The sequence below is a fragment of the Cavia porcellus genome, unplaced genomic scaffold, assembly GCF_034190915.1.
Source record: "Cavia porcellus strain 051 isolate PalLab524CR breed Dunkin Hartley unplaced genomic scaffold, mCavPor4.1 scaffold_2, whole genome shotgun sequence".
Lineage (NCBI taxonomy): Eukaryota > Metazoa > Chordata > Mammalia > Rodentia > Caviidae > Cavia > Cavia porcellus.
In genome coordinates this window covers 120,548,899-120,563,216 of record NW_026947485.1, presented here as the reverse complement: position 1 = coordinate 120,563,216, position 14,318 = coordinate 120,548,899, and the positions used below count along the sequence as shown (strand labels likewise).

Here is a 14,318-nt window from a genome sequence, read left to right as displayed (position 1 = left end):
TGCTCTTCCCCTGCAGTATCCTGAGACTGAAACCAGGCATGAAAGCCTGAGTACAGTGCCCAGTTGCACCCTGCATATGACAATCCATATCATCACGATTATCACTTCCTTACCATCACAGAAAACATTTTTAAATACATAGTGGACCGTGATCAGAGTGGAACAATTTTCAGAATTTATTTGCTGACATAACCATATTCTTACTTCAGTTCTAGTACGTGTTTTCTGTTGCCTCCTTTGTCTTCTTGAATTTCACAACTGAAAATTTCCCCAAGAATTACACATTACCGAATGGCTGTTATGCTGACTGTGGAGGCAGAAATGCCTTTCAAACTTGAGCGAGATTTTCCTTTAGTATTCTTCGCATATGAGCATCGACGAATCAAATATTTTTGAAAAATAAGAGGAAATTGAAGAGAAATAAAAACTGTTCCCATTTTTTCTTAGTGAATGAAGCCTGTTATCACCTTTCTGAAAAAGATAAAACAAATTTTAATGGAGGAATTTTCAGGAAAAAAAATAATGTATATCCAAACCACAGGTGGTTTCAGGCAGTTCCTTCTTCCAGCGTGGGTCACCAGTGCCACTGCTGGTGTAGGACAACACAAGTGACTTTCTGCTGACATCGTGTGCTCCATGTCACCTTTGTAACATGCTACATAGTAGTGCTTGGCACACAGAAGGTGCCTAAATACATACTTGCTGAGTAAATGAGCCAGCAAAGTAACATGTATGATAGGACACTTCCTGGTCCCCAGTGTGGTGAGGGTTCCTAAATGCTGTGGCACCCATTAGCAGCATGTGACACCTTGTTAGGTGTAAGGACCCTTAGCTGAATGACTGCATTTATCTTGTAGTGTTGACATGAGCTCAGCAACAGCTCCCAGAAACTAAGAACACTCCAGGACTTTCGTAAAGGCCATCTACATCAATGTTGCATTGGATAAATCAAGGAAATTCAGCTCCTACACCTATGACACTGTTAGTCTTACATAGTTGATCAAAGGCAATTTCTTTTCACTAATGCTCTCTGTTTTCCAAATGTGTGGTCATCCCTCCCCTTTCTAAGAAAGTTCTCAAGACTACTGCACTTTCCTCATGTCTGTCAACCTTTATTATTTTTCTTTCTCTCCTCAGCACTGGCTAAATACTTGTTTTATGTAATCAAGGGTCATCCATCAAGGACACAAAGTACTCCACAAGTGCAAGGATCTATGTCTGACCCATCCAGTCTCTGAAACCCATACCTGGCACATAAGGGATGATCAATATGTATTTGTTAAATAAATTCAGTTATTTTCCTAGACACAGTCTGGTCCACACTTTCCAAATCTCAGGAAAATATTTTCAGTTTGTGAGACAAGAAGCAGCAGATGAGAAGGAAAGTGCAGGCTGGACTGGCGGCAGTGCTGCGTGGTCCTACCTGTGCTTCCCACACGGCGTGCAGTGTCTTTCGTGCTGTAAGAGACACTGAGGTAGGCTGTAGTAGTCTTCCTACTAAGAGCACTGGATTCACATCTGGGCACTGCAGAGCTATCCTATTTCTTATGTAATATCTGCAGAGTGGGGAGCTGGTGGTGCAGAATGGATCAAAAAGGGGTAGAGGGAATTCAATAATGTATGACCACAAACTAATGCAAGAGCCAGAATTTAATGGGAGAACCAGATAAGTGCTATTTGAGCTCAATGTTTTCTCACCCACTCAGAACTCATTTAAAATGTCTGGATCTGTTACGAAAAGTTAAATCTGTCTTTTTTTGAGATAGAGCATGTTGTCTATAGCTATAAATACAAATTCTCCAAATACCAAAGAAAAAATGTACAGATGTTTTCTGAGTAAATTTAGATAAGCATAAACACTTAATAATTCTATTAAAAATTAGTAGTTGTAAAATATCAGAGAATTTTATTGTGGAATTATAAAAGTTAACAACATTCCTCATATTGGTTGACTGATTCTCAAATGCATCAGTTCATAATAGGAATAAATTTTTTTAAAAAAATGATAATAGTACAGTAAGCAAAGCCTGCTATTTGATCAAAATAAGAACAGCATTATATTAGTGTGTATTAGTGTAAATAAACCCAAGAGCAAAGAAGAAAACTGCTTATATAAGCATGTAAATGCACTTAGAAAAATTCTTTTTTTTTTTTTTTTTTTTTTTTTTTTTTGTCTTTTTCCTTTTTATCGGTACCAGGGATTGAACTCACGACTGCCTGCTTGCAAGGCAGGCACTTATGCTGCTGAGCTAAACCTCCAGCCCCGAAGAATTCTTGTATATCATACGAGTATATGTATGCATAATAACTCAGTAATATATTGACCACCTATTATAGACAGGAAATAGGCATAAAATAATGAGCAAAATTCACACTGTGGCTTCACCAGGCTTAGGTCTGGAAGACAGATAGACATTACTATGACTATGGATGTACAGATAATAATGAGACAATACTAGGAAGACAGACTGTAATAGAGACATGTGTTTTATACCAACCTTGCATCTGTCAGTATGCATAGTTTCTCCTCCATGTTCTAATTGTCATTGTATTAATGTCTACTTCTTAAAAAATCTAATTATTCAAGCATTTGCTGAACATTGACTTTCTTCATGCAAAACCACTGGCTTGGCTTATGTTCTGTAGAAAGACAGGGTTACTGACAGCGTTACCAATGCAACATACTACTATAAGGCAAGAGTATAGTAGGATAAAGCAAGAGTTTAAAAGATGGAAACGTAGACAAATCTGCAGTTAGTTACAAAGAAAGTGTCATTACTATTTAGAACATTGCATTCGTACTCAATTTCTGTCAGTTAAGTAGAGTTAACTTATAAAACACAGCCTCCTTATATTCCTAAACTTGACATTGAATAATTTAGAAAAATTAATTCTATGTTACTCTGTAGAGTGCATATTAAAACAACAGAATTCTATCATTTTAGGCATAGCTACCCATATTTAATAATCTTTTTAAGTAGGAACAAATTCATTATCAACTACCCATCTCTTTCTCTGTTTTAACCTGGGTGCCAAAACTAGGATAGAAGTAAATGATTATTTGGGAACTTTCCCAAATACCCAGAAAAAAAAATTAAACAGTGAATTATTTCCCTTTGGTTTCAATTCTGAAACAAGGAATATTGACTCAGCTAAAGCACTGACCCCCAGCTTAATAAATTTACAATAAAATTGTTTTAGTGTGCTGTGTTTCTGTTTCACCAAATATAAAGAATAGATTTAGGTTTATCTGTTTAGATCTTTATTTTAAATGTAAAGTGGTAACTTAATTAGAGTCATTTGAAATACAAAAAACTACTGCTAAAAATCAATCAAGAAATTGTCAGAGTAATAGTAGCTAGGGGAAAAACTGAAGTCTTTGTCTTACGAATACTATTATTTCAGAATGAAGACTGAAGCTTTAAGAAATCTAGCAGTTTTATGAAATTCCCGTGAAAGGATTTCGCATATTTCGCATTGCTGCAGTGTAGTAACACCAGACGTGAGTCTCCTCAGCAGTGCGGGTTGACTCCTCAGACAATGGGAACTGCTGTAGCCTTAGTTTCATTTCCTATGTTGATCGCTTGACTCCATGGCTTCCTCGGTGGCTCTGAGAAGGGCCTTCATATGTCTTCAAGGACTGTGCTATGAAGTGTGTTGAACAAAATTATTTGAACAACAATTTTCCTTATCTTTTACAAATACTGCCCATCCAAAAGTGACTTAGACATATGGCTACACCACATGATGATAGCCCATCATATATAAAACTGACAAAGTACGCTAGAGCAAGAAACTACTATTACTGTCAAGTGCATAAGTTGAGTAAGATGAATGAAAAAACAGAATCCCTCATACCTTGTTTTAAACACTGTTTGAAGAGTTAGAATAAAAACACTACTGAAACCTCAAGGGGAGGTGACTTCCACCACCACGGTTCTCAGTTTGTGATGGTGCTTGCTTTCCTGCACTGCCCTGGCCCCTTCCTAGACAGCATTGGGAATTATGTTTGTCTCTTAGACTCTGAGTCAGTGGAATGGTAGAGGAGAAACAGGTAAAAGGAAAGACGTCATTAAACATATGCATGTTTCCTTTTGAATCGCTGCATATAGTGTATGCGCTGATCTTCTTGTATGACTGTAAAGATCATTTCATGATTATTCATTCTCAATAATGTTGTTAGCAAAAAAGAGTGCTGTTTCCCTGCTTCTAACTTCTTTTTTATCATAGAGAGGTAAAATTTAAAGCTTCCTTTCCCAGAGTTATATGAATTACAGTTTACTTTCTCTTGAAAAGTTTTATAAATTACACAGACAGGTTTTTAATCATCAAGAATTTGTTTATAATCACGTACATGCGATCCACTTGTTTTGTCTTTCATCACACAGCTATTAGCAAAGAGTCTTAATTAGCTTTAAATACTGAAAAGCCAACTGGATGGCTAATCCTTCATCTAGATGTTTCCACCTACACAGACACCTTACTCTCAAAGATGTGTCATGGAACAGGTTTTATGAACTGCATGCAAGTATCAAAATGTGCTCAAAAATCATGCTTCTTTATCTTCACCATCTATTCTTATAGCTTCAATTATTTGTCCGTCTCATAAAATTGAATAATAAATAGAAACAAATTAATATATGGATAAAAAATTAAAAAGCATAAAAATATAAAAGGGATAAAAATGAAGGTGAGAGAGAGATAGAGTAACACAGAGGCACTCAGGGTCAGGGTCTGAAGTCCCTTAGGGAACAGACAGGGAAGGGCTCTCCAAGCAGAAAGCGTATCCTGACACCAGAGGCATCGGCAGGAAACAGTCCCTCAAAAGCCAAAGGCCAAGTGTTCCAAGTAGAAAGAAGGGAGGTGAAAATTCTCTGGGATGGGCTTCAAGTGTGGAGGAAGCCAACAGTGGAGCAGATGCGGCTTTAAAATAAAATCAGATGAACTCAGCAAGGGAAAGTCCATTGTACACATGGTTCAGAGGGCAGAGTTCAGATTTTATTCTAAAACACACTTGAAATTAGTTAAAAAGTGTGAGCAAGGGGATAGAATAACTTGCTTTCCATTTGTAAAAGCCGTGTGACTTGTGGGTGCTGGCAGGCTAAGAGGTGAGCTGACCGCAGAAGGGGTTGCAGGAGCTCAGATGTGGAATCACGGTGGCCCGAGTGAGGATGGTAACCATGGACATAGACAGAGGTCATCAATTTTTAAAACATGGAGGTAAAATCAGCAGCACTTCTTGAAAGGTCAGCTGCAGAGACCAAAGGAAGCACTATAGCTCAAACACAGCTTCTAGAATTTTGAATGGAAAAGAAAAAAATGGATGTATAATGAAGGCATAAACTAAATGGAGGAAGACTGGGGGAGAAACAGACAGGTTTGCAAGGGGAGACGGAATTGAGTGTGAGGATTGCCGTTCAGGGCATGAGCACAAGGAGGGTGGGTTTCTAGTTTGGTGCTAATGAAAAGGTTCAGTGATAGAAAGTCTCAGCACTATCCACTCCTAAGTAGAGTTTGCAGCCATGGGACTGGATGAGGTCGGGAATAGGCAGGTGGAGGGAGAAAACAGTCTGCCCTCAGATCCTCAGGTCCATCATGTGGGCTGGCGAAGGATGCAGTGCTCCCAGATTTCCTTCCCTCATTCCACACCTTGATCCCTGATGCGTGGGAAATGTTTTATTTTTTTTATTTATTTATTTTTTTAATTTAAGGAGAAAAGAAAAAAAAAACAGTAAAGGGGTACAAGCTATACAGATTTACAGAAGAAAAAAATGCGCGGTAGGAAATCACTAGTTAATGGATTACATATTGCCATCTTAGAAATAATTGTTCAAGTCACAAAATTAAAGCTTGTAGAGTGGACATTCCAAGAATGATACTGCAAACAGTTCTGTTCAATGATCCAATAAAACTCTGTGATATCATTTTCTATCTTATACACTTAAATATACATGCAGTTATATAGTTTAGAGCACTTTCTTTTCCTCTCTTTTGTACAGTGACTATTACACATTTTGGGTTTCATTGCTCCCACGGTTCTTATTGCTTTTTTGGAAGAGAGTAAAACCAAATGTGACATAACAGAACAGAATCGGTCAAGTCAAAAGGGTGGACATAATAGATAATATAAAAACATAATACAAGGTGATCAACAATGGTTACCATAATGCCTCCCGCTATCTCTAATAGAATTGCCTATATCATTAGTTGTAATATAATTGAACAAAACAGTAAAGAATAAAACCGACAAAACCAAAACATTGGAGACATTGTAGGTCTTCAAAAGTAGATAAAAGTCAATGAGAATGGGCGTTATAATGAATCTCATTATCTTCTCAGCTGATGCCTAAACTTTCAAACCTGATACTATCCAGCAAAACAGAATAGGGGAACATCACTCAAAAACAAGATGGTGAGAGTAATACAGGGCTTCAAATCGAGATAATAGAAAGTCAAAGTGGGTTACTATATTATATCCTGCTATTTTTTTGATATACTTAATGCTACAATATACAAAGTTGTACTCAAGGACTTCAAGGAAAGAGTCAATATGGTAACTACTTTTGGGTCGGAATTATCTGGTGGTGAAACATTATTCTGCTTAAATGGTTATGTTTTGATCTGCCCTGTTTCGCTGTTATGCCCTCTTTTTTCTCAATCTCCACTTCATTATTTACTTTTTTATTTTTATCCATTTAATTAAAGGGAAAAAAATAGCGGGAAATGTTTTAATACAATTTTTTAAAGTCTAAATTAGTGGTAAGCCTTTACCTACCACTTTAGGTGAGCAGCCTCCAAAGTTCCCTTCTGACTCCCCTCTGTCTCAGGGTTGACTCTGCATCGGGACTACCCTGACGTATTTCATGCTGAGTGAAGGCGTCAGACTTCTCTGTATATAAAACGAACAGTATCATTTTGCAAATTATAAATGACTTGACCTTATCCTTCACCAAGAGTGGAAGTGGCCTGAGTGCATGGAACTCTATCCTGTCACCACATAAAGGGACATTTTCAGTAATTAAGGAGTGTGCGCGTGATTACAGACCAACAAGGAACGACAACTCATGTTTTGGTCTCTCCATAACATTTGAAACAAACCTCTATTATAGTTAACATCCTGGAAACTGTGTTTGTCTTTAGAATGCTATTGAATACATTAGTGAAACATTCACATTAGATTTTCTCCTCTGCTCCTTAATTTTTCCATGATGATGATAACCCCACTGGGTTTTGTTCTCCGGCTAAAAGGACAAGAGTTAAATACTAGCTCTTTATCTGCCAATCATTGATAACATAGAAAAATCAAACCTCTGGAAATTATAACTCAGAGCAGAGGACTGTGAGTTGATGAAGATCTTCAAAGGATCTCTTGCCTTGGGATGTGTTTTATCAGACTTTAAGGAAGTGAAATTAGCAGTACTTCTCTTTCCTGATCCATCAGATGCAGAGGCCAAGGGCAAATAGGAATACGCTGGCATGAACATGTAGACACCTCACATATGCACAGGCAGTGGCCCATCTCACTCAGCGCCAGGGAAGCTGGAAAGTTGAACCACCAGTCACAAGCACAGGGTCGCTGGGTATAGAGTTGACATAAGCACTGTAGTCAACCAGACAGCCTTCATCGAAGACTTATTTTTGTACTTTTTGAGTAAAGTCAAGGATAAACACAGACCACATGCTATTCTCCTTGTTTTTGGTTTCTATGTTTTGGAAGAAATAAGATACTGTGAAAAGAAAGTGTGCTCTTGGGCTTTAAATAGAGACTTTCTCCACTAACAATATGGTAATTTTTACCAGGAGTAAGAAAGCAAAGTGGGGGTGGCAGCATAAATGCATGGCTAGTGAATGCCTGAGACCCTCAACAAAATTAACAGAGGACCAGAGAGAAACTGAACTACGGAGATAGGGGATAGTGCTAGAGATAGATTTTAGATTTTCTCAAGGCATCTAAGGTGATGGTCTTGAAAGGGAATCCGCCTTTCCCATTAAGAATCAGTAAGGGGTGGTAAGACACCAATTCCCAGGAAGCAGGGCCTTCTAGGGTCTGTCTTCTGAAACAGTAGCGTAAAGACAGCACACAGGACAGGATGTGTGCACACCTGGCTCACCTACTACGTTCAGTAACACTTAGAGGTAGGACTAACTGAGTCCTAAGCCCAGGCCAGGAACAGGCCACCTGCTCAGTGGATGCTGTCTCCTGGGACGTTCACAAGAACTCTGGGAAGGTGATGTGCTAACTCCACTTTTCTGATAAAGAAACTGAGGTACAGAAAGGTTAGGTGACCCAGTGTAAGATATATCCTCCATATGCTTGACTAGCTCCCTTAACTGCTGAGAAACAAGTGAAATATTAATTAGTGTGGAAAAGCAAAAGGCCAGGAAGAACTCTATCAGCCAAGCAGAGCTAAATTCCCTTCTCACACTTTGCTTCTTCCTTGAATAAAAAGATAAAGAAAAGGAAATCAAAAAGAGGAAATGTTCAGGTTATTAACAGAGCTTCAGATGCACATCTGAGAACTGTGATGTTTAAAGCTCAACTCCTCAGAGCCTCTTGGGGCCTCTAGATATCCATTTAAGAGAGAGACCTGCCAGTATGAGCTTCATATGGCAGTGCCACGACTGAGATATCCTTTAAAGGGAAAGATCTCCCTGTTCCTGAAAAAAAAAAAAAAAAAAATCAAACACTATTACCGGAAGTGAATCTCCAGGCTCCAAAACAGCGATGGTACATAACACAGTGTACAGGAACCAGTACACATTCGTGATCATTGACACCCAAGGTGAGAATGTATCCCAGTGTTGGACAGTTCTCATCACAGAGTCAAGTTAGGGGAAGGTAGGGCAGGGAGCTGGACTTGCTCAGGGCCCCAGAGGGCGAGGTGCTCCACATGCAAGGACACAGAAATGAGCCGGAGAGCATGACCTTTAAGTCTGTGAAACCAAAGGTCAAGGTAGCGATGCTGAGAAACAGTAAAAGTCATCTCCCAGCAAGGAGCAATCTTCATGTACCTTATTTTCAGCACTAAACTTTTCTGTTATAATTCCAAAGTGAACAGTGATCTGTGTCCTTGGTAATAATGTCACCTAGAAGTAGGAAACCAATTGTAACTTTCATGTTTCAAAGGCTTACTCATTTAAAGACACCATTTTTACTAACAAGAGCCATAAATCTTCTGCAAACGTACAAGCCTTTAATTATAGCAGCGTATCAGACTCACAACTGTCAGCTGCTGAGCCTCTCGGCATAGATGTGCTAGACGAGGTTTCGCGTGTGTTCTGTTATATTCCCTCACCCGTTGGGCTTATTTTTGTTACATGTGTAATTTCTAGATTTGTAATACATTCACATGGTTCAGATTCCTTAAAAGTACAGCGTTGCGCACAGTGAAAATCTCCAGCACATGCCTCTTCCCAGATTCCCACCCGACCATCCACAGGCTGTGAAGGTTGTTAGTTCCTTTTCCTGTGTCGTTTTGTGCAGAGACCATAGAAACTTTCGAATTTACACAAGTGGCACACATATGCTCATGTATCTGTAGGTCAAAAACTGAACTCCTGATGACAGCAAAGGTGGGTCAGAGACTCGTTGAAGATTTCAAACTCACATCAAGTAGGCGAGAGTGCAGAGCAGGGATGAGATGTTTCTCTCCTGCCTGGCAGAGGAGTTCAAAATCCTCCACGTTCATCAGTTAGCTGGACCGGCAAGTTATGGTTTTGTCTCCAACAAACTAAAACTAACCAGTTCCCCACCCCACCCGCCAAAAAAGACAGCAAAGGCTGTGTGAGGAGGGGCAGCAGAAATGGAACTGTCACGTTTTCCCATGCCAACCTGCTGGACCCATCACCATGACAGGTAAAGCTGTCCTGTCTCCTGACTCCAGGGGTGGACACACTTGGGCACTGTGAGTCCCTTTCCAGTCTAAGCAAACATCATCGCTGTGAAACATCAGAGGCTAATGAGGGAGGTACTCTTTCTAAGTGATATATTCTACTCAGTGTAATGTGTGAGGAACAAAAGACAAAATATATGGGTTTGATTGCAATACTGTTTCTTGCAGGGATGTAGCTCAGTGGCACAGTGCCTGGCTGGCAAGCGCAAGATGCCAAGTTTGATTCCTGGTGCAAAAAATACACAAATATTTTTTCTTTAGAGTGTGTAACTATTCTTACAACTACTTGTACAACCCAGAATTCCTTTCAGAAAGGCAGAATTTGATCATAGCACCTCCCTCTTTTGCTTCTGTCACCTGGATTTCTTTCTTTCTTCTTAACCTGCCCCCAACCCAAATAGCTGCTTTCAGTAAAACCAGAGCTACATGGTCATAGCCCAGCATGCACTCTGCCCATCCCTGCTGTCATTAGCTTCCTTGTGTGCCTGGTACGGTGTCGCCTCCATGCTGGAGAAACAGTGGAAGCAGGACAGAGGTTGTTAGCAATGCAAGTGTGGTAAGCTCAGGAAAGAGACTCAAACTTACCCTTATCCTCATAAGGTCTCAGCAGCCCTGGGAAATCAGAGTCTCCAAAGCTCAGATTTTACCCATCCAAACCGAACAAGTTGATAACACATGTCACAAAGGAGAGGAAGTGTTTTTTTAAGCCTTGTGCATTCTTTTTCCAATGATTCATCCTGTAGTTGAGAATTGTGTTTATACTTATGCGTCTGGAATGTCAGAAACTGGCTTTCTAATTCAGTAATGAAAAAGCTGTGGAAAAAGTCGGGGTGGCGGTTGCATAGCATGGTGAAAGGAATTAACAGCACTAGATTGCACAGCTAAACATGGGGGAAGTGGTAAATATGCGCATGTTTGTGTGGGTATCTTACCAGAATAACAAATTTAAATATGGAAAGTGGAAGTAAAGAAATTTTTCTAGAAGAGATATTTTGTGACTTTATTTAGCATGTTGCCTTGACATTTTTTTTCAAAAGCCCTCTAGTTTTATTTTTTTAATTAGTCTAAAAATCTCAGATTCTGAATCCTACTTTATCTATGCACAGGAGGAGAAAGTAAGCAATGTCAAATCGATCACTTGTACAATCCATAATTCATTTCAACTCCTTCTTTTCTCCTGTCACCTGAATTTCTTTGTGCATAACCTGTCCCTGCCCCACAAAATAGCCACTTTCAGTAGAACTAAGAACAATAAGCAGTGGTCCAGTACCATATGTCTGATTTATTTTTCTGCAATTGTTTTTGTGCTGTTGTTTAAAAGACTTCACCTAAATCATATAGCAGGCACAGCGATCTGTTGTCTGGCCAAGCCCACTTTCCATACTTGGTGAAATAAGCGATGCCCTCCAGAATCCGCAGTGGAGTCGGTAAAACCATAAGGCGGCCCTACAGCTTCCCAATTCCCAACACTCTTCCCACCAGTTCCTGCTGTTTTCCCTGAGGCCGACTCCGGGCTTTGAAGGGCATCAGATCATCCAAGCCACCAACACTGACCCTCAGGATACAAATGAGAAGTTTTGTCCTTATAAATTACTCTTTATAAAACTTCAGTCGCCCTCTAGACAAGCTTGATTTCCCCCACTAAGCAGGTACTCGGATATGTGTCCTCCTTTAAGCAAATCACCAAGGTCTTGAGAAGTGTCCGTATGTACCTTCCTGCATTGCAAGACAAAGGAGAAATGCACACATCCAGGCTTACTTTTATTTATTCTTTCATGGTTTTAGAAGGAAAATAAGAAATATTCATCCCAACGATCAGGATTTACATTTATATGCAACTGCTTCATTGAGCAAAGGGATTTGACTTAAGCATGGATTTCCCACTGATCCAGCAGTTGCAACCACTGATGCAATCTGAGATTTGCTCTGTGCAGCCCTGCAGTTTGCCAGCCACATGCTTGCTCCCTTTTTCTGCTGCGTTTGCCGTTTTTCTTTCCCCTCTCCAGCCTACTGTGTTCCCAGGTCTGTTCCTGGATGGCAACCTACAACCCACAGAGCCGCACAAGAGTGCTAAGCTTGGTGCTGTCGTGATGCAGATGCATGAAGGCAGCTGTGGTAGGACCTGCAGTGGAACACTGAGCACCTGGAGCGCAGGCTCATGCTCAGTCTTCTCCGTCTTCCTGCTCTGAAGTAGCGCACCTCCCCCCCCCCCAGCTGTGTGCATGTCTGGAAGGAAAGCAAATTAAAAACTTTGCTTTGGAGGACATGTTAGAAGATTAGTGTAATGAGCACCAGTGGCCGCAAGCCACAAATGTCACATGTTCCTTCTAGGATTCTGTGGGTTTCAGCCAGAGACTTCTGGCATCTACTACCTGAAGCCCTCCCTGAAGAAATAAGAATACTTGAATTTGATTCATTTGGGAGAAAAACTATTTTGTATAAAGACAGTGGAATTTTGTCTCCTCCGTGTTTGATATTATACTATAGGCAGCATTCTGGAGAAGAAGGTAAAACAAGTCAGAATCCTACCTATCTAAAATACTGCTCAATAGTTTACAGTTAATCGTAGGAAATAATCAGATGTCTCACTTGCTGTACAAGAATTGTGATTCTGTATCATTTACCAGAAAGCTGGGAAATTGAACAGATAAAGTGAAGACTAAAGTGTATATCAATGAGAGTCCCTGTTCTCAACAGTCATAATAACACCTACCTGGGTGACCTGGGACCCTCAGAGCCATGGATCCAAGACTTTTTCTAGCAATGGGCTGAATCTAAACTTCTGTTCCAGAATGGATTGTGGCTCCCAGGTGTTCCCTCATGTGATTGGGAACTAGTAAGAAAATCTACCCATTTCTTTCCTCTAAAAGGAAGTCAGAGAAGCCTAAATAGAACTTAGGTGCAATTACTGAGGACATTGCAAGGGGAAGTAATATGTAGGGTGACACAAGAGACAGATTCATCTTTCATCCCTTCATGTTTTTCCCTGAACAAGAAGATAAAGAATAGTACATTAATGAAATGCCTGGTGCACTGAGTTTGTGTCTCTTTAACTCCTAAGTGAAGTCATTATTCTCTCATTATTTGTGAAAAGTGGGGACACTGATCCCTTTGTTAAACTTCCCATTTTCTGAGGCTTGGGGCTCTCTAAAAACGAAACTGTCTATAAATATGCTCATTTGAAAATATTAGTTCTGATTGCTAGATAATAAAAATAGAAATGCTATGCCTTTTTTTTGGACATGCTTTATTTTAAATTCAGAGCCTGTGTCTGTTTCCCATTAAGTGAGTTCACAGATCCACCTCATGGAGAGTGGCCATTCTCCCTGGTGGTTTGCGTGTCTTTAACAGCTCTTCATGCCTAAAACCTATTTGACTCCTATGGGGCCATGGGGAATCCTTACATCACTTCTCATTTTCAAATCTTGCATGTCCTCAAAAGACCTTGAAAAGCTCAAAATCACGGTGTGCTGAGCAGAGGAAACCCCAGAGGCAGCCGGGATCTGAGGCCAGGGCAGAGCTGCTGCTGACTTAGCACGCCTGGAGGACTGTGGTGCTCCTGGGAAGGCGGGGAAGGCTGGCAGAAGGGAAGGAGGCAAATCAAAGGGCAAGGAAAGCAGGAGGTGATGCAGTGAGACAGACAGCACAGAGAGGGCTCCGGGGTCTTTAAAGGCAGAAAGGAATCAAGGACTTAGCTGGCTAATCAGGAAGTGTGGCTATGGGCTCACTTTTAACATTTGGAAGAACGTATTGCAATATCTTCTGGAATTTGTTAATAGTATTGATATAAAATACCTTTCTGATGTTTTGCCCTTGTAGGAAAATGAAAGACATATCACTGCTTGAAACACTCAGATTAGCAGGCTGCAGGTGGGTGTGTATTCGCATAGATGCCTCAAACACAAGGACACGCTCCATTCTTTGGCCAGAACAATGTGATGGAAGAGATTCATGTTGTTTCGTACTTGTTCTGTATTATAATACAAACCTATTGCTTAAAAATTCTAGCTGGACTTACCTTGGAAGTTTTGCGTTTAAGTTCTGTCCACTATCCAGCTTTCTCTTTAATTTTGATATTTAGACAAAGAAAAATGAAACTAGAAAAATGAATGAAATATATTATGAAATCGTGGAACTTCAGATAGCTATCAGTCTTGAATACAGTATATCTTCTGGAGCATAAAGCAAATCCTTCCTTCTCTACATGTTTGAACAGCTAGGATTGCCTTAGAGATACCTTATAGGTTCAGAGGCACTGTTCTTTCTGACCCAAAAGATACTTATGGAGGAGAAAATAACCCAACCTACTTTTTTGTTAGATATACTACGTATTTGTGTATTTCATTGTATGAGAAAGATCCAAAAACATGTCACTGGTTCTTTTCTCTTTTTTCCTTTCTCATTTTTTTTTTATTTTAAAGAGAT

At 39.9% G+C, this 14,318-nt stretch overlaps 1 protein-coding gene across 3 annotated transcripts in view; it reads left to right on the top strand.

The window, feature by feature from the left end:
- Positions 1-14,318, top strand: part of Hapln1 (hyaluronan and proteoglycan link protein 1) — a 66,477-nt gene that overhangs the window by 39,840 nt on the left and 12,319 nt on the right. The window lies entirely within an intron of this gene.